Below are 27,020 nucleotides of genomic sequence, written 5' to 3' on the forward strand. Positions count from 1 at the left end.
CCTGGGAAGAAGACAACACATGTTAGACAACACAGTGGAGATCAAAAGGTAGGAACACGTGCAGTATGGTTGAGGTGCTGGAGGTGCAGTGGTAATTACTGCAGGAAAAAAGTCAAGATAACACAGATCTGCTGGCTTCTTCTGACACAAAACATTACTTCTGTTAAGTAATCGTAAATTTAGAACTCACCATGATTTAAGAGATATTCTATTCAATCTGGACAACATCAGTGCCTGTTCTAACTAGTAGAAATGAGCTTGGATATGGTCAAATGTATCTTTACTTCTTCAAGGTATTGAAGTTCTTAGTTAATACTTATACCAAGAAGAAACAAGCATTCAAGGAAAAATTAAGACAGTGAAAAAGGTAGCTGGCTGGAAAAGGGAATGAAAAAAGACATCAGGTTATGCCATACACCATTTGAAACTACTGCCTGGGGGATTCAAACAGCACATGGAACAGGCTGGAGGTCTAACTGGGCCACTGGCTAGAGACTGACAAGGAATGGTGCAGGATTCAGAGCAGGTGCTTAAGGTCAAGACCAGTGATAGTCAAGATCCTGGACATCTATGGGGAAATTAGCTGCATCAGCTATAGTTGTATCAGCTACACAGGGAAAGGGTTCCAAAAGATATCTGGTGGATAAATCAAGATAAGTTCAGCAACAAGTAACTATTAGAATGCTGCAGTTCCAAAAAGGAGGACAAAGTCCTCTGCAAAGGCTAACACAGGGCCAGGAAAAGACAAGCAACTGGATCAGCTGAAAAAATTCAACCATAAAGCTAGCGCTTTTGGACAAGCTTTTGCCAGTTACCTTCATTATAGCCACTCTTGAATCACTGTCATCTGTGAAGCTTGCAGGAATACCCAAAAGGAACAGTACAAACACAATTATAATAATCCTGTCCCAATAGAATCAGAGACCTGCTTAATCACTGGTGTTTCTCTTTTATTTCAGGTGCTTTTATGCAGATTTTGACTATAAATCCTCTATCCAAACCCTTTCAGGGATATGAAGTTCAGGTCCGTAACTTGGCTGTTGGTATGAATTACAAACCTTTGTATCCAGATCCACACCCTAGGTTTGAGCCTAGTCGTGCTTTAAAGTTTTGAAAGCTGAATCTGCTAAATCCTTGGTGGATGATCCTTGGTGGAGTTCACCTCAGTATGAACTCAGGGTACTGAAACCTCCTCTTAATGTTTCTCATGCACAACAGGGTAAGCACACTGCAGCTAGATATTCAGCATCCACCTCAGGTATACTTTGTCCAAGAAATATTCATGATTCTACAGGATGCACTAATTTTGTGTGCTCTGCAATCCAGGTACAGATTTTACTATGCATGTATCCTTCTTCCAAACATTTGCATGAGTTGTTCCAGCCCCACCTGCCCCATGAGCTTGAACCAAGAAGGGTGAAACGCAGTTCTGCGTCCAAACATTGCTGTAAATCTGCAGTCAAAGGTGGTAAACCCTGACAGAAAAAGGCCATGCAGAGCTGAGGGAGCAGATTGCCACCCTAATGGAGCATTGTCTCACATTTTGTGGTTTTGCTCCAGAGAATTTTTATGTTTTCCCTGAAATAAGACCCTGTTAATTTACTGCCTGTATTACTTCAATGGCTAAGAATAAATCAAACTCTCTTGGCTGGGCTGCTATCTGAAATTCAGTGTAAGAGAGCCACAGCTGAGAATGTTTGCCCCTCACAATGACGTTTTCATTCTTCCTTCATCGCTCTGCTTCATTTTATTTTGCAGACAAATCCCTTTAAAATAGTACAAAGGTACTGCTTGCAAACACATTCCCTTCCCCAAGTATAAGGGTCTTCCATCATCTTCCTTCAATATTTCCTTACCTTCCCTCCATATTGAGAGCAGCATCCCCTAAGACAACAGTCAGCAGCAACAGCGTGCTGCAGCTGTGTGAGAAGTACTACTCCCAGCCGCACAAGCAGAGCCAAAGTGACCTGTATGTCATTCCCCCTGGGCCTTGCTTTCTTACCTCAGCGACTCAAGAATTCACCAAGTAGTTCAGTAAATCTATCGCTCTATTTGCTATTCTTAAGTAGTCTTCTGAGGTGTGTCTGGCAGGACTACAAAGAGCAGTGAGATCTGAAGCCTGTTTCATGAATTATTGGGTGATAAGTTGAAAGAACTCCATACTTCTAAAGCTAGGTTGGCTTCTTAAGAAAACCTGTCATAACCATGCTGCAACTGCAGCTGTTATGTTCCCTGAGCATAAAAAAAAAATTCTTGATGCATTTCTTGGTGCCTCTTTCCTCTTGCAATCCGTTTTCCCTACTATTTTCCAAGCAGATCACTGGGTTGTCTATAGGCAGGCCAGGCCATTCTTCCCAGAGTTAGTTCCCCTCAATAACTTCAGAACTTCCATGGATTTTTCTTCACCACTTTAAGGGGCAGAGGGGTTTCTATTAAAAGTGCTAGAATTCTCCTGCCAGCATCTCAGCTCAGGAATTGAGGCCTGTATGGGAGTGAGTGAATTCTTTTGTTTCACCATTGCAGCATCCCATGCAGTTTCACCCATCCTTGTTCTTCTTTAAGTCTTTAAGATACTGTCTTGGTCTCAGTATTTTATGCTTGAAGATTCAGTTGGCTTCCTGCGTTAGACATGGCTTACTAGAGGGCATTTCAGGAAAGTGAAAAACAGCACTGCAGAAGCTTAATATATCTGGCATTTGGCATGCCATGCAGCTTCCTATGTCCTGACCAGGTGAGAAAGTTTTCTTTAAGGCTGTGAGAACTTGAGAGAAAAGAGGTAAACAGGTGGAAGGAACTCTGTGTTTAGATTTTGACTTTTTAGGCCTTTTCTTTTACATGCCTGCAGTATAGAACCCACTGGAGTCAGCCTCTACTGTTGGGAAAAAATCAGAAGCTGTAATAATTTAGTAATCAAGTAGTACTAATAATTGAAAACTGGAGAGAATTAGGGCACAGAAGAAGTGGCTACAAGCTTCCCAGTAAAAGAAACATCACGACTTGCGTTTTTTTCACTGATCTTTCCCCCATGTGGTTCTTAGAAATAATTAATTTGTTCCATTTACACAACTGTTCATCCCAAGAATTTGCTGTGGTAATAAAACTCTGCCTCTCAAAGAAGGTAAGATATAACTGTCATACAAATAATACTTAAAGTGAGTTAAAGCAACCGGAGGCTAAAAAAAGAAATTAAACCAATGCAAAACTTTAAAAATGCCAGTAAGAATAGCAAATCAGCATTGGAGGACCTATCGTATGTCAGAGTAAAAATTGATAAAATGGAAAATAAGCTGTGGATTTCAGTTTTGTCTGTCACATTTATTTCAAGCAAACTTTCAAAAATGTACCACTACTGGTGACAGTAGCAATTTATGTTTTGTTTTGTTGTTAAAGCTGTTGTGTTACAGTCAGTGCAGTAAGCATTATTTTGAGCTCAGTGCACAATGTTTTTAACTCTGCAGTATGTGATTACAGGAGCAGGGATTGCATATGAATGTGTGTGTGTGTGTGTATGAAAGCGGGTAAGAATGTATCAGGAGCATGGTAGGCCCAAATCACTGCTCTGACAAACAGTTTGAGATTAAGTAACAAAGTTACCATCTTCTCAACTGTAAAAGAGAGGTGGCAGATTAGGTCCTGTGCCATTCAGGGTTGTGTAATGGAAGTGGACTGTTGACCTGAGTTCATCTGTCCCCAGAACAGAAATGGGAATTACCTCATTTAATTTTAATGTTTCTCTGCTGGGATCCCTGCTTCTTAAGTTCCCACTTCCCGAGCTCCAGGTTACTGTTTACAGCACAGACCTTCAAGTGTCCCCATTTGTAAGCTCCTCAAATTTCATATCCCACACCTCAACTGTACTAAATCTCTGTTTCTATAACCACTTCCCCCCCAAGATTCACAGTCACAGAAGGGTTGACGTTGAAAAGGACCTCTGGAGGTCCAACTCCTCTACTCAAGCAGAGCCACCTAAAAACAATTGCCCAGGACCATGTCCAGATGGCTGTTGAATATCTGCAAGGTTGGAAACTCCTCAGCCTCCCTGGGCAACTTATGCCAGTGCTCAGTCACTGTCATAGGGAAAAAGTGTTTTCTGATGTTCAGATAGAACCTCCTGTGTTTCAGTTTGTGCCCATTGCCTCTGGTCCTGTCACTGAGCACCTCTGAAAAGACTCTGGTTCCTTCTTTGCACCCTCCCTTCAGGTGTTTAGATACATTGATGAGATTCCACTGAGTGTTCTCTTTTCCAGACTGAGCAGTCCCAGCTCTCTCAGCCTCTCCCCATATAAAGCAATGCTCCTGCCAATCATCTTTGTGGTCCTTCTCGTGACTCTCTCAGTAGCTTAATATCTCTCTTGTACTGGGGAGCCCAGAATAGGACCCAGAACACCAGATATGGCCTCACCAGCACTGAGGAGAGTGGAAGGATCAGCTTCCTCAACCTGCTGGTAACTCTCCTCCTCCTAATGCAGCTGAGGATTAGCCACCAGCACACAGCTGGTGTTAGCCACCTTTGCCTAAAGGACACATTGCTGACTCATGTTCATCTTGGTGTCCACCAGGACCCCCAGGTCCTTTTCTGCAACGCTACATTACAGCTGGTCATCCCTCAGCACATACTGGTGCATGCTCTTCTGACCACAGGACTGCACTCTCTTCCTCACCATAGTCCCCACATTTGTCCCGTTATCTCCTGCCACCCACCAACTTCTGCTCCCACTTACACGTCCCTCCACCCCTTTGCTCTCAGCCCCCATTGCCAGCCCACGTGTCTACTGTCTGCGATTGCTCTGCAACTCCTTTTCTTTCTATTTTAAAATTGCTGATAGTTCTTCCTTCCTCCCCCACCCCTGGACTCGGATTACTCTCCAGCATCCATTTGTCATTGATTCCACCTCCTTTCCTGACTTTCCCCACAGGAAAAACAAAAGCTGGCTCCAGGTTGCAGCTATCACAAATCTGCCTGGATGTATTCAGAGGAAAGAAAAAGAGCAGCTGTCTGGGAAAAAAGATGATGTACGATAGCCTGTATTATACAAGAATACAATTTTCTTGTGAGCTAATAATTATTGTCATCAAGGCAGAATCTGTACAAAACTGACTGGAACTCTTTCAATTAGGAACGAATGCCAACACAAAGTTTGAAACACTCAGAGATTTAATATGATTTTATTTCTTTTGTCCTGTATCTATTCCTACAAATAAGAATTAATGCACTTGGACAAAAGCAGGACACATTGCAGTATTTTTAACTAGCTTTGCTTTCAGTATGCAGCAAATCCTGTCAGTCTCTGAAGTGGGGTGAGCAGATGTACTGTGTTATCTGCCCCTTTGCCAAATAAGACTTTCTGCCTCATCCTGCAATTCAGTTCTTCTCCAGCAGTCTACCCAGGAACACAACATTTAACATGAAATCAAAGCATTCATAAAGGAAAGCCAAACTTCTCTGAAATTTAGGACTCTTCAGTTTCATTATATGCTCCAAAAAATACAGATCCTTTTCATTCAGCTGGTATGTTACTTTCATTACAGTTTGAAAACAGAATGATTTTCCAGAGAAAAATAATATCTTTTGAGCCAATTGGCTCATAAGTCTAAAACACAGAATTCAGAAAAAGTACATTGTGTATGGTTTTGATTAGAAAAGGTTTTTTTCATCAAATTCTGTTAAAATATGAAATGGTGGGCACAGGACTGTTGAGGATAGAACAGGAAAGGAAGTTCCCTAGAAAACCAACAAGTTTCTCAGATCAGTTGTGTCAGATCACAAGACTGTGAGCGAATTATATCCGATAATGAAAGGGTTCTTTGAGTGTTTTTTTTTTTGTACTTTTCTCCTCTTGTGCAGGCCTAGGGAATACAGAAGACAAAATGGAGAACAGAGGAGCAAAACAGGCAGGAACGGCTGCGGTAAATTTGTAAATGTGTGCAGATTGAGTTCATAGCAAACCTTCAGGGTAAGGTGAGGTGAGAAAGAGGCAACGACAGGGAAAAAGGTTGAAGCACAAGATATGGTTGCAGTTGACAAATCTGGATGTGATTGTTGTTAGGCATACATGGCGACTGAAACCAGGAAAGTAGATAAAATCAACAACAGATGATATGCAGATGAGGAAGAGGTAACAGAACTTGGGAAGACTTGCCAGAGTAGAGAAAACAATATGGAGGTTGAGGTCTAGATGCAGAGGCACAAAAGCTTATTTCCAGAAGAAAGAGAACAAACAGAAATTAATATATGCAGCTTTCCCTGTGTAGTCACTGGAAAAAAAACAGACTGATTTTTGTAGGGGACTAAAGCTCCTTCAATTTCATATTGAAAATACATAAAATGCTTTTTCAACATTTTACTTAGTTTATGGTTTTCTATCTTTGCTTTTAGATTGTCATTAAAAATGGTTACAAACTGTTTCTTTGTATTCCATATTTTAATGACTTCTTGACATGAAACTGTTCATGAACTCTGCTGAAATGAGATCTTTTAACAATGAACATAGTGTTGCCTATCCAACATAAAGAAAATAGTTATGGAAGAAAATTGGTTAGAGTATTTGAATTGTCCTAAATCAATAGGACAATGAGATTATTATTTTTTTTTAATCACTCTTGATTCCTTCATGCTCTCCATGTTCCTGGGATTCATTTAACTTAATATCATGGATGCAGACTGAGTTTTCCAGTATGAATGCCTGTCATCTCTTTGGATGACGCTCTTTTCTTCACCTACACTCTATTTTTAAAATAGAAAGTGTCATGTTTGGGAAGAAGTAAACAAACCCAGTAATTGTAGTCTCATGCAATCTCTCATCACAAAATTAGTGCCAGTAACACCAAAAAATCAGTATAATCAGTACAATGAGTGTACACATGACCATTTCAAAATGTGAAGGTTTGTGTGTGTTTACTGTTTGTGAAAAAGAGCACATTGACAGTGTCCAAATCCCACATTTTCCATTTCTCCACAAAAGAGTTACACAGGGGGAGCTGGAGCACAGGAGCCTGAACGTGATTCGTTATTGGGCGCTGATTACCTGTTATTCCCATCTTGTACATGAGATCATCTACAAACTGAGGATATAAAGACACATGTCTTTCATTTTCACTAGTCTTGGACTTCTGGGCTTCCTCAGCCATTCTCAGAGCTGCAGACCTTTTGCCTTGGCGATTGGAGCCCCAAGCTGTAATGCAGCCATCCAGAATCTCCCAGGAGACATTGCAGCATAACTTTGGAACGTAAAGCACCCATTGTGTGTTTACTTCACCACCATAACAGTGTGCTTTGCTAATGTGATATTGGTTGAGAATAAATCCTGTGTACTTGAAGCTTGCATCCTGCAGCTGCATGCAGACCTCTGTCTATGTTAGTTTACAATTTCAGCATCATTCTGTTGGCAAGGGAGGGACAAACTTTCAGCCCCTTCAACATTTTTGTCCTCTGCCCTCTTACCTTGTGAGGAAGCACGTTCTGATTTTTCAGAGACAGAAGTGCCATATTTGCTACAGGAATCATTCTGCTGGCTACTAGTGGAGGCTGCCACTCCTTGTGAGGGGCACACAGCCCAGCAGCTGACCTGCAGAAATTGGTCTTAAACACACCTACAGCTTTTAGAGGCTTGGAAAACTAAACTGCTTCATCCTAAGAGAAAAGTAATAAATTACAAAAAGAAGTAACAAATGAGGACAACATAACCTTTTTTAAGATGCTGCTTTCCTCAGCACATCTATTTTGATACCTACATTCAGGAGCAATACTCAGCACATCTCTTTGTATGTCCCACTATATCATCATTTTTTTTTCCCAATTAGAGTGTTTTACTCGACTACTGCTGACTCATGTTGCATTTTTCCCATTATTTCACTTCTGTGAGGAGAAATTGGAAATATTTATTTGAATGTGAAGAGGTTAACAAAAGAGTGAATTTTCTATTTATCAATAGGCAGAACTGGGGGAAGCAGTCCCATGGCCTTTCATTCATCTGCTTCAGCTCTCTCAGCTGGGATTCAAGATGTCACAACTAGTAACAGAGAAAACATTTAATTCTGAATTCAGACGGTCAGAGAGCCAAAAATAAGAAATAGTGTGTCATAATATAGCAGATCAAAAAAATATAAGTGGATATATCTGGAAAACTAATGTTTTAAACCATTTGAGAAAATACTGCAGAAATAATTAAAGCCTCGTGATGAAGTTTGGTACTAGTTCAGGCCAAACTCTGAAACTCTCATTTCATGGTTTCAGATCCTTTCTTGTTTCATAATAAGGGTTTCTAATGCCTGTTCAACGGTCTGTATTACTGTGAAAGATGCTAGAACAGTTCCACTGGTTTGCTCATCGTTTAATTTATGCGCACTCTGTGGTATATCCTACTATAAAAATAGTGGCTGTGCTTCAAGGCAAGAGGGTGTCTCTTTGCTTTTTAGTGATTGCCGTGCTCCAGACTGAGTGGAAGCCTCCAGAGAGGCACAGACACTGGTTCTATTAGACCTACCCAGCACACAAAGCATGGGGAGACTCCCAGCATGCTGCAAAGGACAGGACCTACAACACCAGGGAGATGTTGGGAGGCTAGAGAAAATGGAGTGGGAAGGTGTCTTCTTGCAGCACAGCTCAAGCTTTAGAGCTGACTGCAAAGATGAGACATTCCTAGAAATGCAGAGGTGGTTATGCCTGATGTGCTCAACCCAGGAAGCTACTAGAGAGGAGCTGGACTGCAAAACACAACAGGAAAGGCTGGTTCACCCCACACAGAGTGCCAGAGGAGGGACTGGCTTCTGTACCAAGTGATGAAGCAGCGTGTCATCTAATAATTTTGTCTGCTAGTGAAATTTGACTTAAGAGTTCAGAGGACTTTGACTTTTAGGTAAATCCTTTCTGGGTCTACTTCAGCCTCAATTTGATACTCCATGATGGCTAATTTATTTTCTGCTCCTGGCATGCATACTCACAAAACTGCATCCACATCATCAAAAGTACAACAATAGGAAGATTTACTTGTCAGCTGAACAAAGCCAAAGCATTCAATGGATGTGAAAACCAAGCATGTTGTAAATGTAAATAAGGCCCGGCTGGAGAGGTTTGATGTATTGCCGGCATTTTGTGCCTGGCCAGCTGTAGCCACCAAGGGAATATTTGTGCAGAAGTACTATATTCACAATACAAAATTAAGTCTGAATGCATTTGTTCTAAAAAAATAAAACAAACTCCTCTTTATTTTCTTTGCCAGAAAATCATGACAGACAATTCTGTCCCTGAGGAGCTCAGCTCCCTTGAGTGGCAGGAAGGGAAAGCAGCCTAAATGAGGTTGGAAAGTATTAGCTATTGTACCAAAGGGGAGGATGGTAGCAATGGTATGCAGCAGGAAAAGATGGGGCTGTGAAAGAAAGGGCAGATTTTATACATGTACATACTCACGGACAGGAAGAGGCTTGTATACATGCTCATTCATACCTCCTGGCATGTCAAAAGATGTGCGAGTAGTGGAGGGGTGACAGTGGCAGAGTTATACTTAGGTGCTTGGAAGACTGATATATTGCTCATTGCCATTGGTGATTGCTCCAATTAAGATTTCCTTTCAGGGCAGGACAACTTTAAAAAAACCCCACCTTTATGTAGTTCAGCACAAAGGATTCTTTAATGGGATTTTTCCTAGAGACCATCAGGAAACAAATCACTACAAAAGCTCATCAAAAGTGAAACAACATAATGAAGAAGTATACCTTTTAAAGCGTTTTCCCCAGTATAGTACAGCCAGAGAGGTTATTTGCTAGATCTTCTAACAAAAAAACCCCCAACAAACCAAACAAAAAACAACTACAAAACTAAGATATATCGATCATTATTATTCAGATTGTCAGCATTATTATCTCTGTCACAGAAATGTTATGGAGAAATGAACCTAGGCACAAAATGAACTAAGAAGGTAAGGTGTATGACAGTACCTCCTCCTTTAAGAACACAAAATATCTTGTGATCTGATGGGACATTAGAAAATCATCTACAGAATCTTGAGTAACCATTAATAATTATATTACTACCTAAAGGGACTCAAAGCTTAATTTTTTTATACACAATAATATTTTCTCTCCTTTAACTAATTATTTCTCTATAAGGACAAGAACATTCTTTTTCTGTCTGTACTAATGCTAAGGACACTAACAAGACAGCTGCATATTCCAGATTAGTTTTTTCTTTATGACCATAGTAAGTGACTGAAAAATGTTAACTAAATATTTCACATTAGAGGACCAGTTAAGGAAAAATGGGAATTTTTGACAGAAAAGGTTCGACCTCTTCACAAAAACAATTACATTTTTTGTCAGAATTGCACAATTTTTCTCATTTCTTTCTTTCCTGTAATACATAAATAGAGCTATTCACAAAAAAAAAAAATAGGTTGGAAGGGACTCTGGAGGTCTCTAGCCCCACTCCACTGTTGAGCAGCACTAAATTCAAAGCCATATGAGGTGGCTTATAACATTGTTCGGGTGACTTTAGAAACCTCCTAAGGATGGTGACTCCAAAACCTTTCTGGACAACCTAACATTTAAAAAGACACAGAAATATTTCTTTATTTACATGAAGTGGAATAAGTAATTGCATACTAATGCCACGCCCCCTTTTTGCTTCCTTTTTTTCAATTCTTATTATTTACTTAATTAAGCATACATCTTTTATCATATATGAAAAACTTAGCAGATTGAAACTGAAGAAACAGTTGTTTCTGTTTTAAACAAGTTAAAAAAGGAGTATCTGTGCCTTACCCTTTACGAATGTCCACTCCCTGTGGAAGAGAATTTTCCTCACTAGCATAAGTCCTGGTGACAGATGGGCACTTTTGAACAGTCCCGACTTTTCCAGATTTTTTAGTGAAATACCCAGCTCTTTTTCTTGCTGCTGGTCCTGTTATGCTGTCATTTGCCCTTGCACATCCTCCTCACCTCCACTTTTTTCCAGGCAAAGGACAAGGTCTCCAGTCAGTTCCTCCTCTCCAGCCTAAAAATAAAACACTTGCCCAGTTGTCTGGTAAGATTTGATTTTATAATTTCCCCAATAACAAGTCTTTTGCTACCACTTCTTCTACATTTGTTTTACAGGTATGAGATTTGTAATGCCAAACACACAGAAGAGAGGGTACCAGACACACTAGATAGATGGCTTCTCAGCTGTGTATTTATAGGTATTCAAATGCAACACCTGAACAGAACTTTAATTTGGTGGAGGATCAAAACAGGTTTTTCTCCTGTCAGAAAATCCTTTGCAGCTGGAGCTCTCAAGTAGCTGGAATTTTCTTTCTTGCCAGAAAGACCATTGCCTGCAATGACAAACACTCTTTCAGATTCTATCTATCTGAGATCCTGATGGAAGGCTCTCAGGTGTGAATTGCCCTTGATGCATCATGACTTAAGGAGGAAGGGTTTGCATGGCATGTGGCTACTTGCACATCTTAAAGAACATCAGGCCTCAGCTGAGCACACCCTATAGAGTTACAGATTAACAAATTCATTTTCATTTTCGTTACAAAGAGAGTTACCACACAGTGCTATCTACTTCTGTGATTTTTTTTTCAGGTAGGACATACCAAAAATACTCAATGATCCTGACACAGATATTGACATTAGATGTCACCAGATGTAATTGGGTACAGGATGGCTCCAGAGACCAGAAGTCTGCAGATCTTTAGACTGCAAATTCCAGGCACTTTTTATGACATCCATGCTGTGCTCAATATCATGATGTGTTAGAAATGCCTCAGAGCTGGCAGTTGAAGGCATATTAGGTGACACAGAAAATTAAATTAATAAAGACAACAAAGTTTTATACCTATGAAAATCAGGCTAGTAATGAAAAAGCTATGTGAAATGCACGTTGTTGAAGTCAGTATTTTTTACTGTGGTTAATCTGACTTCAAAAAAGATTGCTGATTCATTGAAGACTGTGGCTCTCATCTACTATCTATATGCCATGTAAAAATGTTCTATTCTTAAAGGTCACTATGTTCTCTTTTCTTGGAACTAAGAAAAATTTTTGTATTTATGGATGTTCGTACCTCTTTTACTTAACAATTGCTACTGATGTGTATTCTTTGTTTACAGACACTTACTTGATCTTCATATGGTATCTGTGTCTCGTCCATTTATCACTCTATTCTTGTGAGATGTGTTTTATTTCTCAGACCTTATCAACATTTAGATTGTGAACATGCAGATTCTGTTAGTGCATCAGGTTAGAAAACTACATGATGTTTTCCTTTTTATTTTGACAGTACAATCAAGTTGTATAATTTTAGAAGAAGAAGACATGAATGCTGTCGCAACCACCTACGTTTTGGCAAAAATCCTGGTGTCAAACAGGCACTCTGATTTGTGTCGATTGTTGTTTACTTTGTACCATATGGAGAAAATTCAAATAATTTTGCTTTGTAATCATTTGATAGTTCTTGCGTATTTTGCAATACTGCTTCAGTGCTGAGGCAAATGCCCAAATCACATTTTAAGGGAAAAAGGTACAAAATTATCTGAGTTCTATTATCTGTTATTAACTGTTTCCCACTTTTCCTTTCCCATTTTTTAAATGTTGCTTAAATACTGTCCACTTAAAAATCAAAATGTTCTTTTTATGTTCTGTGAGTTAGCAGAAAGACTGTGAAAAAGACATTGATCAGACCTATTGAGATTACATTTTCCATGACATATTTTACAAATGTGCATTTTAACTATTACCATCAGTTTTCAATTAGATTATGAGAAACAAATCAAAAGGAACTGACTGGAAAAGTTTTGCAGTACTCCATTTCACAGAATTTTAGTGAAAATTTTCATTTCTAATTCATGCCTTATTAGAATGCCTTTAAAGTCCTATTCCTTCACAAGGAAGAAAAAAATGTTAGAGCTAGAAATATCAATATGATAGATTTCTGTCCTTTAAAAAAATCCCAATTCACAGTGAAATCAAGCACAGAGATATCTCTGAATAATGAAAGAAATCTTTTTAGGTAAATGTTTAAAATCAACTTGCTTTGATGATGGGTAACTGAAAATATGTGCATGTGTTTGTATGTATCAAAATTGTAGAGTTCTCAAGACAAATACTTGATATCAAACTCTGGTATTTGCTTTTTCTTACTTTAATAATCTGTGCAAACCTCCCTTTTGTAGTGTAATAATTTCAGACAAGGGTTCTGCAGAATCAGGATGGATGGCCAGTTATGAGACGCATACAGCTCGATTTTGTTCAGCCACCCTTTCATACTTTCATGCTGTGGAAGTCATGTTCTGGTCTGACAGAGTAAAGGTGGTAGACTTGCCTTAAATCTCTTCCATTTTCCAGTGGCAATACTGGTTCACAGGGACTATTCTGGCTTTCACAACCACTGAGGCACAGTGCATATTGGTTGTGATATATTCTCCCCCGCCCCACACCTTCTCTGAAGCGTTCATTAAGCAAAATGAGATCACAAGCTGACGATGCAAAGGCAATAGCCCCCTCGTATACAGCATCTGGAGGTGTTGCTTCTGTAGAGTAGGTTGTTGACTGTTTGGGACAATTTTAATTTTTGATATGCTGCTGAGCACACAAAGTACAACTGAGGCAGAGCAGAGGTAGGTTCATGGCTGCTTGTTAATGTAAGCATTTGAAAGGTTCTTGCTTTGCATTACACAATGCATCTTTAAAGCAGACCTTGAGAAAACATATTTCATAAAATGGCTGTTACTAGTATAAACTGAAAGATGGTAAAAATCACAAAGCTGTTCCTCTAGTAAGTGGGCAGCCAAATACAAACCTTCCTTCTCTTGGCTTTGTGTTCTTCTCCATTCCCCCTTGCTGGAAAAGACAGAGTGCCAGGGAGACCTTATAGGAGCCTTTCAGTACCTAAAGAGAGAAGTACCTAAAGTACCTAAAGCCCAACGCACAGAGGGATGCAGAATAAGGAATTACAGTCAGTACATAGTTTCTCCTTCCTCCTCGCTTGCTTCCCCTGCTCTGGCATGGAGTCCCCCATGGGCTGCCGTGTGGATATCTGCTCCACTACAGTGCAACTCCTCCTCCCTGCCACTTCTGCAGCCTCCCACTACCAACACCTTGACACCAACACACAATACAAAATACCAAGGACACAGAGACTGCTTTTTAAGGAAACCAAGATGAAATGGAAGGTAAATGAGGAATTAACAGAAGGATAACCCTTTGGTGAATAAAAGTTGTCTGAAAATCATTCTGGACATCTGTAAAATCAGTCCCCTGGCTGCCTCCAGCTGCAGGAAGTACCTTGCCAATCAACCCTGCATTTCTCAGAAGTTGACTGTGTTGCTCATGGCTCTGCTTCAAGTTGTCCCAGGGGACGGTGGAGGGAAAGACATTTTGGGTGCTTTGGTACCCATTTAGCCATGTTATTCAGGCAAAAGCTTAATTCTGGCAGAGGGCTTTACATCCCTCACTGGTATAAGCATTGCTGCAGATATGAACAATGAAGAGTTATCATGTCTGTGGTGATGCCATAGCTGGCAGAGCTAAGCTGTGTGGTTCTGAAATGATAGAAGCATCTTACTTCTACTCCTGTTGGGAAATCATGTCACTTTTTATATCAATTACCCTCCATTCTCTTGCTTTTCTGCTGAAAAACTGCATAGGCAGGATGTGCCTTTTGACTGCTGTTTGTGCTTGGGTCAGTGGCTTGCAGACCTTGGCCCTGGAGACAGGTGATTACTTTAATGGCACACAGCATTAAAAGTGTTACTTTCAGTTATCTTGCTCCTGCAGTGGGAGCTACAGCCTAACACCACGTCAGAGGCCAGAAACAGAAGATCCACAAACTTAGCATGTCAGGGGATCAGTCTCAGGCTATCTCTTCAAATTCTTTCTCTAGGTCTGAAAACAAGATGGAGGAAACATAATTTCTTGGTTATGACAGAGAATAAATGAGATACAGTGGCTGAGCTGCTTAATAGCAAAGGTGCTTTGGTACTGTTAGACCTTGGAAGACTTTTCGGTGATAAGTTATCAGTGGACTTGAGTTTGCAAGCAGTGGCAGCAGATAAAGGGAGTTCTTAAGAAATCTAAGCACTAAATGTTTTTTCTTAGCAAGGCAGTTAACTGCCCAATATCCAGCTTCCACAAATCACAACAAACACTGACTTCTCTACGCTTCTCTTCTAATGAAAAGGGAAGTTTGGAGGTTGACCTTTATCCCCATACTTCATAACAATGACATGAGGTGTACCTCATTGTATTTAGTATGATCTCAAATAATAATTGTTGGCTAATTTTATATAAAGACAAATGCTGTGTAACAAATGCAGTATTTCTTTTTTGGAATACAAATTTTTTTCAATACAGGTATAACTGTTAGCGCAATATGTTTAAATTTCTGAAAGACATTTAATGTAGGCTCACTTGTTGTTCTGCTAAAACAATGCTGTACGCAATCAGCATGTGTAATAAAAGCAGTTAAATAATGGCCTGAAAAACTAATTGTGAATGAGAAACAGCCATTTGACAATGATCTTCTAGTGAAATCTTGCAGAGATAGGTTTACTAGGGCTTGTTGAGTCATGGCTTCTCCTTGTACAAGCAGAAAATCTGATAATCCTCCTCCCAGGCACTTGGAATTCCATTTGTAAAAGCAATAAAGCTTGGGAACAGACAGATTTTTTGGAAACATGGTCCAGAATTTCACGACTGATATTTGCTATGGACCTTCTTTTTGACCCAGCTACACTTACATACAGGCAGCTTTTATCCATTTGCTTTTATGATAGTTTTATCATTTTGATCTTCTCTCTTCCTGGTATTAATGGTCCTTTCTATTTATAGGTAGGAATTGTTCTAAGACTTAATTTTGCAACATTAGGAAAAAACAAGTTCTTCTAGTCTCCTTTAAAGTATAAATAGAGAGGTTTTTTTATGACTGTCTTCTGGAAGTCAGGGACAATTCCCAGGTTCAGGTGTGTTATCCAGTAGGATTCCTGTTCTGTGTTGGGGTGAAAACTGGATGTAGACCACACTTTTTCTCCATTTGCATGGGAAGAAAATCAAGGCACACAAGTGAAATGGAGCAACAATAACTTCCAGCTGATGACCCTTTTAGCAAGACATAGGGAGAAAACACTGTGGGGTGCCCATATCCACATCATAGGCATAATTTTATAGTTCTCTGTATCTGATCTTTTCTGTACTAATATTTTTCAGCACTGATTTCAGCAGGAGTTTATCTGGTATTCCTGATGGGGTCCCACCACTATCTGTTACAATGATACTAATATTTCCCTCTCATTCTTTGAAATACTTTGTTCACACATAATAGATTTCTATTTGCCTGCCTTGGTGTTTAATCTTGATAGCTTGCAGTGAACCTGTAGCTAATTACTTGAGATTACAGGTCCTACTAGTTATTTCCAAAAAGAATCTCCCAATTTACACTGAGATCTATGGTGTATTTCAAGTGCATCACCTTGCATATGGCAATACTGATTTTATTCCCATTTTCATTATTTCAGTCCTTGTGGTCATTCAGTTATTACAGTCCTCTTTTATGGCAATACATCTCAGCCTAGCATATTCAGTACGCTTTATTGGTATGCATCCTTTTTTATGCCAACATCATTAATGAAAATATTGGAAAGATCAGTTTCAGGGTTGGTACTTAAGAAACTCCACCAATCCCCTTGTGCTGGCATGATATTTATTCTTTCAGCACTATCTGCTGTGTTCTCCCCTTTGGTGACCACCTTACCCATCCTGCAGCTCCTATACTAAATGTCTCATTCTGCTATTCATTCAGACCTTTTTTGAAGCAGAGTACCTCAAGTCAGACACACATCCATCATGTATTTGGTACTTCTGAAAAAAACAGGGGGCAAAGCATGCCAATGAACATGAAAGGTAGACATTAATGTCTGCCAACCATTAAGTTGAAATCAGTAGTATAAATGAGTAATCTTTGAAATCCTGTTAACTTTCATCTAAATTGCTTCTATTTTTTTCTGACAATGAATTAATTCCATAGCTTAAATTCTACATGGTATTTTAAGATACTCTTTTTTTAGTTTTAACTGTGATATCTTTTAAATATAATAATTTCATATTCAGCATATAATGAGCACTTTTCTCTACATCATCATTCATATAACAGATTGTTTATGTCAGATCTGAACTGTCATCCACTTTTGTAAAATTCTTTATCCAGAGACTCACAGATAGTTCTAGGAGTCCTTCACAAATAAGGGGTATACAGCAGAGACAGATGCTAACAGCAACTATTGTTAATATTTCTTTTAAAAATAATGTTTTTTCATTGGTCATTATTATGGTCTTCTTAACCTGCATATAGTTGGTGGCCCTTTTAAAACAAGAGCCACTTATGTAAAGTTAAAATGTAAGGAAAGGAAATATTTTGGGATACTCACAGCACTTTTTTTTTTTTCTTTCTCTCAGAGAGGTATAAACTGATGTAAGGAAATATTTCAAAACAGAGTTCATAATCAACATGTGAAATCTGTTACCAAAAAAAATAATATAATAAAATCCTTTACTAAGATGAAAATCTTGGTTGAATTCCAAGGCTGGCACATATCTATGAATTCATCTCAGCCCCCTTCTGATTGGCACTTTATGAAGTCAAAGTATCTTACTCCACTAATGTTTGACAAGCACTCTGAGCTGCTCAACCAAACAGAAATAATCCCTGAGGGTTTTTCTGACTGCCCTCTTTATCTCCCAGCTATTTCTGACAGACTCTTTATACACCTTTAAATTTTGAAATTACCTCTTAAACAATGAATGAAGCAGGGATTTGGATGCTCAGCTCTTTCTCTATTGGGTAATCTATTTCTAAAGCAATTAATATCACCTGCAGAAGACAAAATAATATCTCAAAACTGTGTCAGGATTTGTAAAAATGTCTGGAAATTGAGTGCACAGAGAAATGGAGCTATATTCCTTAACATGTCATGAGGCAGCAAATGTCACCACCATCTCAGAAATCGCTGATGATACCAAACTGGGAGGGCTGGTCGACACTCCAGAGGGCTGTGCTGCCATCCAGCGTGACCTGGACAGGCTGGAGATCTGGGCAGAGAAGAACCTAATGAGGTTCAACAAGGGCAAATGTAAGGTCCTGCACCTGGGGAGGAAGAACGCCAGGCACCAATATAGGTTAGGGGTGGATCTTCTGGGAAATACTACAAAGGAAAAGGATCTGGGAGTCCTGGTGGATGGCAGGATCTCCATGAGCCAGTAATATGCCCTTGTCGCCAAGAGGACAAATGGAATCCTGGGCTGCACAGGGAGAAGTGTGGCCAGCAGGTCGAGGGAGGTCATTCTCCCCCTCTACTCTGCACTGGTGAGGCCACAACTGGAATACTGTGTCCAGTTCTGGGCTCCCCAGTTCAAGAGAGACAGGGAACTACTGGAGAGAGTCCAACACAGGGCAACCAAGATGATTAAGGGATTAGAGCACCTCCCTTACAAGGAAAGGCTCAAAGAGCTGAGGGTCTTTAGACTGGAGAAGAGAAGACTGAGAGGAGACCTTATCTATGTTTACAAGTTCCTAAAAGGTGAATTGAAGGATGATGAAGCCGGACTCTTCAGTGGTTTCCAGCGATAGGACGAGGGGCAACGGGCACAAGCTGGAACATAGGAAGTTCCACTCAAAAATGAGGAAGAACTTCTTTACAGAGAGGGTGACAGAGCACTGGAACAGGCTGCCCAGGGAGGTTGTGGAGTCCCTTTCTCTGGAGGTTTTCAAGACCCGCCTGGACACAGTCCTGATTGACGTGCTCTGGGCAATCCTGCTTAGCAAGGGAGTTGGACTAGATGATCTCTAGAGGTCCCTTCCATCTCTGTCGAATCTGTGAATCTGTAACTGTGATATATCCAATAAACTTAGCTTTAGGTAATAGGGGGGAGATCAGAAAAGATTTGCCTATCATGAAAATGGATCTGGAAATGCTTTCTAACTGGTTTCAGGTTTTTTGGTACAGGTTTTTTGATATACAGAGTAGGCACTAAACAACTGAGTCTTCTACTGAAGTTATTTTACCTGCCTTGAGCATTGATTGGATTAGTAAGAATTGTATTTGTGGCTGACAGATGAGTATACCCAAAGTCATCTAAGAGTGTCCCACAGTTCTGTCTACTAAAGTAAAACGCTTTCTTGGTAGTGTCAACTGCATACATCTTCATTTAAATGGATTGAAATGCATTTAATTTCTATAACTACTGGCTTTATTCGTTCTAGCACCATGGTTAAAGCCAATTTGGGATAATGTTCCTCCAAAATGTAGCCATTACAACTAGCATATTAAAGTCAACTATTGTTATTGATTTTGGTTCTGTGCCACACAGGTCTACACATTAGTCCCTATTTCAGAAAGTTTGAGACTACTCTTTGGTATCATTTAAAAAGCTTCTCTGAATGAAGATTTTTGAGATATATAAGAAAAATATACATGTATATCTTTTTATATGTATACATATTGAGATATATAAGAAAAAGTAAATAACATCACTTTCTTTCCTTGGCTCACAACTGCTATACCTGAGACTCAGTTAAATATACAAGAAAACAAACTTTTTTTTCTCAGACTCATAGCAATAATGGAGACAGGCAACTGTTTCTTAATAAAGATGGGAAGAAAAGGACTGCATGTCAATACAAAGTAAAATATGAACTCAACAGGTAGTGAAGTGTACCTACTTCATCTTTCTTGTACTGGTCCCACAATGCCCATTGCTTTGTTCTTCTCATTCTATCTCGTCTTGATCTCAGCTGCACTGCATTGGCGATGTAAGGCAGATACCAATAAAACAGAAAGGAAAGTTTTTTGTTCTGAGCACTGGGGAGACAAGCACTGCTGCTCAAAACCAAATTAGAATTCTTGATATTCCATATTCTTGATATTGCAAGTAGCTTCCCTGAGGAGCAGGAACTTTCTTCTGTTTCAAAGGTCAGATGGAATGTCTACATTTTTTAGGGAAAAATGTCCTCTCTCCTGCTGCAATTCTAGTCCAACATTTAAAATCAGAGTACAAAAATACTTGCATGCTCTAAAGTTATATCAAACCTTGTTGATACATGTTGGGAATTCTAGCTTCATTTATATCTTTCGAAATGCCAATTTGTTGACTCAAGTATAATATAACATATGCTGCACTTCCAGAGGGATGAATTCCATCGTCTTGGGATTTTTGAATTTCTAGCTCAGAATGTTCTGTATATCTTTACTAGATATATTGTACTGGCAGATTTTAAAAAATCATCACAAGTTTCTGTGGTAGTTCCTCCATATTTATTCTGTATATATTTACTTACTAAGAAGTAAGCTTAGTTTTTGATATATTTCTGTATAATATTAGTAATGTAAATGTTCAGCACCCCAAAATTATTTGCGTATAACTGACAAATTTTAACATGAAATCACAGCTTTTGAAAAATACCTGTCACTGTCAAAATTCTGTCATTTGAAAGCCCATAAAGGTCATAAAACATTATTTACTTCTACTGAACTAAGATTATTCTCCGATGCATTGTAATTCTGCTTAGGAGATGGATACATGGCAAACTAGTACAAACTAAAACCCCTGTATTTGTGAAATTTTGCAACTTCGGAGGCAACGTCTAGGAAATAATTACTAGGATGAAAAGTGCAGGTATGCTCTTTTTCATTTACAAAAGATAAAAGGGAGACACATAAACAAAAATGTGGCATGATGCTTTCATTTCAACTATAATCATCTGTTGACCACCATGGAAATGTTCCAGATGGATATCTACATTCTTTTACAGGTTCAGATCTGATAGAAAACTTCAGGATACATAGACAAGTACTGCATTATGTTGCCAGACGTGAAGCAATCAACGATCATTTAATTTCTATGGCAAGAGAGAAGAAAAAAGGGTTTAGTTCAAATTATTTAAAATCTAAGTAATCCACCATGTTTCATCCAGCTTTGCATAACCAGGCATGTCCTTCCAAGTGATTTTAGAACGGGAGGAAAAATATCGACAATGGTTGGATTAGATGCATTTTATATTTCAGTATTGCACAAAGGAGATAGTAAATGACCATTCTATTCAGAGACATATCAGGCCTATACATGTGAATAATTGTTCAGGTTTTGACATTGTACTCAGGTTCATATTGTCCCAGAACAATGTTGTGTTTTTTTTTTTTTTGTGAGAAGAAAAGAGTCATTTAAATAATACTTTTGGAGCAATCTTATAAATATTCCCTCTTCCCCTGTTTTAGTGGTTGTTGTTTTTCTTGGCCTGTGCATGCCTGTGAAAAATATCTGTCATTTCCTGATGAGCGTGGGATACAAAGTGACAGAACAGAGTTAGACGAGTCAGGTAGCAGCAAAAAAGCCTCTAGAATTTTGCCATCTCTCTCCAAGATGTGACTTGAATGGGAAGAAAAATTTATTTAAAAAATAACTAAGTTCCTGCAATTATATTCTGTGTGGGAACTGGGTTTATCTGAAGTGTTTCTCTGTCACAATAATGCGATTCAATACTTACGATTATTTAGGTTTCATTGATTTGAACTACTATGACTTTTGAGTAACCTTTTGTTCAGCGTGGTATCTTGTCTTCTAGCATTTTTATGGCCTTTTTAAATGTTAATCAATAAAGTGCAAGAGGAGCAGCTCATGAGAACCGTCTTGGCCTCACCTTAGACACAGCGTGAACTGCAGGAAGCAGTGCTTGCTTCACTTGTTCCCCTGCAGGTCTCACACCCAGAGCGGCCCTTAGGGACATCCTCACCTCTTGCTCCCAGACCTTTTCACCTGCTCACCAACTTGTCTGGGTTGACCTGCGCTAGCCTTTGCTCGCTCACATGCACACCTGCACCATGGACACACGGGCCCTCCGTGTGGCTGCAGTCAGCCCCCCCCAACAATACACACACACGTGCACACAGGATAGAGACCTCTCCCCCAGGAAAGAGTTTGAAAGGTGCTGAATAAGACAGGATGTACTGTGCTGCTCAGGTGAAGGGCAGGCCCAGAGAGGTGTGCTGACCACCAAACTATGCATGACCAGCCCTTTTTAGTCTCCTTACCCTTCCATTTTCCCACACTTGTTCTTTCCCAAATCACCAAAACACCTCCCTTTTCCCCCCTTTTGCTCCTCCTTTAAACATCACAGTCCATCCATTCATGTGGAATCCCAAAATGTTCTTCCCCTGTGGTCTGTAAGGTTTTCCACACCTCTGGGCAGCAGCTGCCCTTAATCCAAAAGGTGAGCTGCAAAGCTGCTCCGGGTGGCTCATGCAGGTGGGTGTCACACTTGGAGACTGGGACTGAGGGTCTCGTGGCCCAGACAGGCTGTTCATTCCTCCAAATCTTCCGTTTTCTTTCCCATCTGCCACTGTGCTCCTCAGGGCTTTGAGGAGATGGGTCTCTAATGGACTGAGGGTTCCTGTGATGGGCCTGGGAGTAGCCAGGGGAGGAATTACTTGGGCTTCTCTGCTACTGTCTCTCTGTGCTCCTCTATGGGAGTGCAGATGAGGTTTTAACACACAACCTAACAATCTAGGTTAGCTTCATTGTATATTGCTCCTTTCCCCTTGCTCCAGAACACAAGAAAAACAGAAGCCTTAACTTATACCTAAAAGGAAGTATCCGGATAAAATTGTATTGGGCTCTTAGAAAAATGAGGTATATTGTGTACATTGTAGTATAACGATTGTGGCACAATCGTGCCATAATAAATAATTTGATTAAAAAAACATCCAAAGCTAATAATGTTTGGAGTCAACAAAGTACTGGAACTAATTTCCTAGTGGAATTACTGTACAACTGCAGTGTGCTGATCCAATCATACCCCCAAAGGAATATAAGTTAAGAAACATAATTTGTGTACAAGAGATGTACATCAGAGTACTGTTAAGAGCCATAAGAAAACCTTTGTTTCTCATTTTTTCAAGACTTGACATCATGACACCTTAAAATGCAAAGGCACTTCCACTGAAAACCTTAAAAGGCTCAGAGCAGATTTTAGGATCAGTGCCTTATGAAGAAAACTTGGAAGAGAGAGTGAATACGCCAAATTTACATTTGTTAAAATAACACGCATTGAGACTGTTTCATTGGTACAGTAGAGGAATGGTATTTTAACCCTGAGCAAAAGTTGAATCAAGTGAAAATGCAGCTGAAACGTTTTAAAATGTGAAAGTCAAAAATGTCTCTTTTCTGATGTTTTTCAGCTTGGTTTCTGTTTACAACTCATTGCTTTCTATGAAAGTAAGCGACCCATGTAAATATTGGCTTAATGGGCTAGAATAACCTACATCACTATTCTGAAAAAATACAGAGGTAATTTAATCTTGTGAAAAATTAGTTTCTCTCCAAATGTTATTTAGTATTTCAGTTAGTTCAACTTAATAGTATCTCGATAGAAATCTGAACAGTGAATCTTCTGCAATTATGTTGGTTTAGACCTAAATTTTAAAAGATTTTAATACTCCTGCCTGTTATAAGGTAATTAGATGGCCCTTGGAGGGATTTCTATAGTAACTAGATTTAAGTTGCCTGGGGAATTTTTGGTGAGATAATTACATTTTGTTCACTGTCTTTCTATCTTTTCACACTTTCCATTCAATTTCAAGCTTCTCTAGGAACTTTATCACCATTTAAATGACAAGAACAATTATCTTAGCAAGTATCTGATTCTTGATCCAGTCCACCTAATCTGTCTGAAATCTGAAATCCAAAAAGAAGCTTTTTTTTCTGATGGACTTGGAATATGTTGGCAGGCACACCAAAACATGCAGAGCCCAGGAGTAAAACAAAACTTGCAGAAAGATGAGCTGTAGACATTCCGGTTTGTTGTTCCAGCTGACACAAATTAAGGTGGTGTAATATGATATAGTGAATATTTTCCCTCTTAGAACTCGAAACATATTTAGTCCTTATACTGGCAGTGGAAACATACCCATATGTTACTGGATGTGTCCTTGATAAATTTTTCAACATGCAAGAAAACTCAAGTTCCAACCTACAAAGAAATGTTTTGGCACCAGAAAAATAAAAGGCGGGTTTGATCAAGGCACTGAGCATTCGGAGTTGGCTTTCTTATTCAATTTGTTACAAACAGAAACATACTTCCCTCTGGGCAACAATATTGCCTTAGACAACATATGCAGAATAAAAGCAGGTTTTTTGGTTGGTTTTTTGGTTGGTTGGTTGGTTTTTGGTGTTCTTTTTTTTTTTTTTTTAAGTTTGCCAAACTTGTTTTATAAATAGATTTTTGGCTGTTAACATACTCAACAATATCTGAAGACCAGAGCAATAAATAGAAGGGCAATTCTAAGCATGCTTACTTTTGAACACCATGGTTTACCTGAGGAACTTAGTAGCACAAGCCATGTAGCATCCTTAGCACTCTACTACATGCAGCACAGTTGTGCAAGTGCTACACATCACACAATCATGCTGGGAGGTATATAATCCTCATTTAAACAGCCTGCCTCAATGACACACAAATGCCAAAAGCAACCCAAGAGCTCATTCTCCCTCCTCCTGTCAGTTGACACTTCCGAGTTCAGACGATGTCATCTAATTTACTCTTATGGAGAGGTCTAGCAGCAGAGAGGGCAAAACTTTTTAGTGCAAAGCTTGCGTCTTCTTCACAGCTTGTGGACCAAGCCTAAAGCCCTGGTAGAGCAGGCTAATATCCTCAGCCTAAATCAGTAAAAACTAGAGGGCTGTACAAAGCTATAGTGAAAGGTAAAATTGTTTGGCACACAACTTAACCAGTAATAACAAAGCTTCAAATTAGGAGATGTTGTAATAAATGATGATGGACACTTTCAGGAAATCAGTATCCCTTTACCATACTCCATTTGAGACCAGTACTTAGATGCAGTAATTATGTCAATTATTGTGGAAGCAGACCTGCATGTTTAATTATTTAAAAAGCTGGCCTGGAGTTTCCTAACAAGTTCCTACAGGGATGAAAAGGGACAGATCATACCTCATTTTTTTTTTTTTCCTTTCTCGGTATCAATTAGAGAAATCTACATGGATATAATTTCATTTATACTTGGAATTTTTTTCTTTAGTACTGTAAGAGAAGAAAAAAAGCCGCACCTTTTTATAATCAAAATGGGTATTATCCTTGAATTATATCTAGTTTAGGGATCTAGATAAATGTTCTAAATATATTGTATATACAAAGGAAACACTCCCAAGCTCTGAAGCCTCTAAAGAAGGAGGAATAAAAAGAAATATATCTCATTATCACCATAAAACAAATATGTAAAGAGAAAATAAGAAGTTCCATGTCACACCATGCATTCACATTATGCTTATACAAGCTGTAATTCTTCTAAGTGTCATCCTCCACAGTCCCCAGAGAAGATGCCTGCATGCAGCTGCAATTAATGTCCTCTGGGAGAGAAATATTTACACCATAGGAGGCCTTAAAGGCTTCTAGGCTTATTGGGAGGGTGATTAAGCTCACTGACTTCCTACAAGGCATACAGAAGTCATCATATCCAAAGTAAACTCACCACACTCCTTTTATGCTTCTGTAAATGGCACTTGTAATGCTCTAAAAAAAAAACCAAAACGTATCAGGAAATGATGCTGAATTAAAAAACACCCCTCTAACAAGAAGACACATGGGACACTAGTCCAGTTTCCACCCTAAAGAAGAGCCCACTGAGGATGGTGTGCTTGACACACTGCTTTTGTCCCTGGCAGAAGCCAAGATGGTAACAAATAAAAGATCACATCAACTTGGCACATGGTCTTGAACTAGCCAGGACATCAAGAATCACATCTTGTTTGGTCTATGTTAGGTGAATTGTAGCCTGGAACTACTATGTTATACACTACACTGAATCAGATGAATTATTGCTGAAAATTTATCAACACCAAATGAAGCTGAACTTCCCTTTTAGATATTTAAACATTGTTCATAAAAAGTGATTTTAAAAGAGATAGATGTTTTACTCATTAATCAAAAAAGGCTGCTCCATGTAACTGGTGGTCATCTGTAGCTAATTGTATTTCATTCTTCCTTGGACAACCCTCCATTGATTAAGTATTGAATGAAGCCTTCACTATAGACTCAGTAACACCATCGTGAATAACGTACATAATGTACGTAAAACTTAATTTTTATATAAAGCCACATGGTACGACAATTCCCTCTCCCATTATCTTTCTTCTTATCTAAGTATGAATTTTTGAACATCAAGAGGGTCTCTGACTTCATATGGATTGTTCTGAAGCCAAGACTCACATAAACAAACCAAGATTACTCACTTAGCTAGAAGCTTCAAGATAATCAATATAACAATGACAGAGTAAACCTCCATATGTAAAAAAGATCACCAAATTGACACTTCAGATGTAAAATGGAAATTAAGCTCTTTCTTGGTGTTTTCCTAGCTTAAAAATCTTGCCATTCCACATTTCTTTAGCTGTAGTGCACAGAATGTTTAGGTTGTTCTTTATTTCACCACTCTTTTTTTTTTTTTTCTAGGTCATGCATTTAATTATTTCCTAGCATTTTAGCTCATTTCTGCCTGCTCTGCTTATGTAAGGAAATAAAGCTGGTGGCATACATCAAGGGAAGAACGGAAAGCATCCCTTCTCTGGTTATAACTAGAGGATTCCCATTATCAAAATGCTTGTGGCTATTGTGGTGTCTGCTTCCGTCCCAGCTTCAATGCAAGGGTGAAGTAAATCATATTATACAAGAGCGAAAAAATGAATTCTTTGAGTTAAGGGTATGTGACTTTTACCAGAAGTATAGCCCGAGGCAGAATAATGTTCACAAGTTCCTGGAACGCACTGGATCTAAAAGAGACAAAGTAAGAAAGAAAAAAAAAAACACAACAGTGTCATCCAAATTAATATCTTTGGGGAAAACAGAAGAAGTGTTTGTTTGTATGTTCCATCTGAGGGTATTTGAGCATGTGGACCAGTAGCATGAGCTGTCATGAGACCAGAGAGAGAAATCATGACTGTGTCAAACTTGGTCTTCATCACTGCTGGTAAAACACTATTCTTACAA

This window comes from Calidris pugnax, unplaced genomic scaffold, assembly GCF_001431845.1.
Source record: "Calidris pugnax isolate Ruff unplaced genomic scaffold, ASM143184v1 scaffold8, whole genome shotgun sequence".
In the NCBI taxonomy this organism is placed as follows: Eukaryota; Metazoa; Chordata; class Aves; order Charadriiformes; family Scolopacidae; genus Calidris; species Calidris pugnax.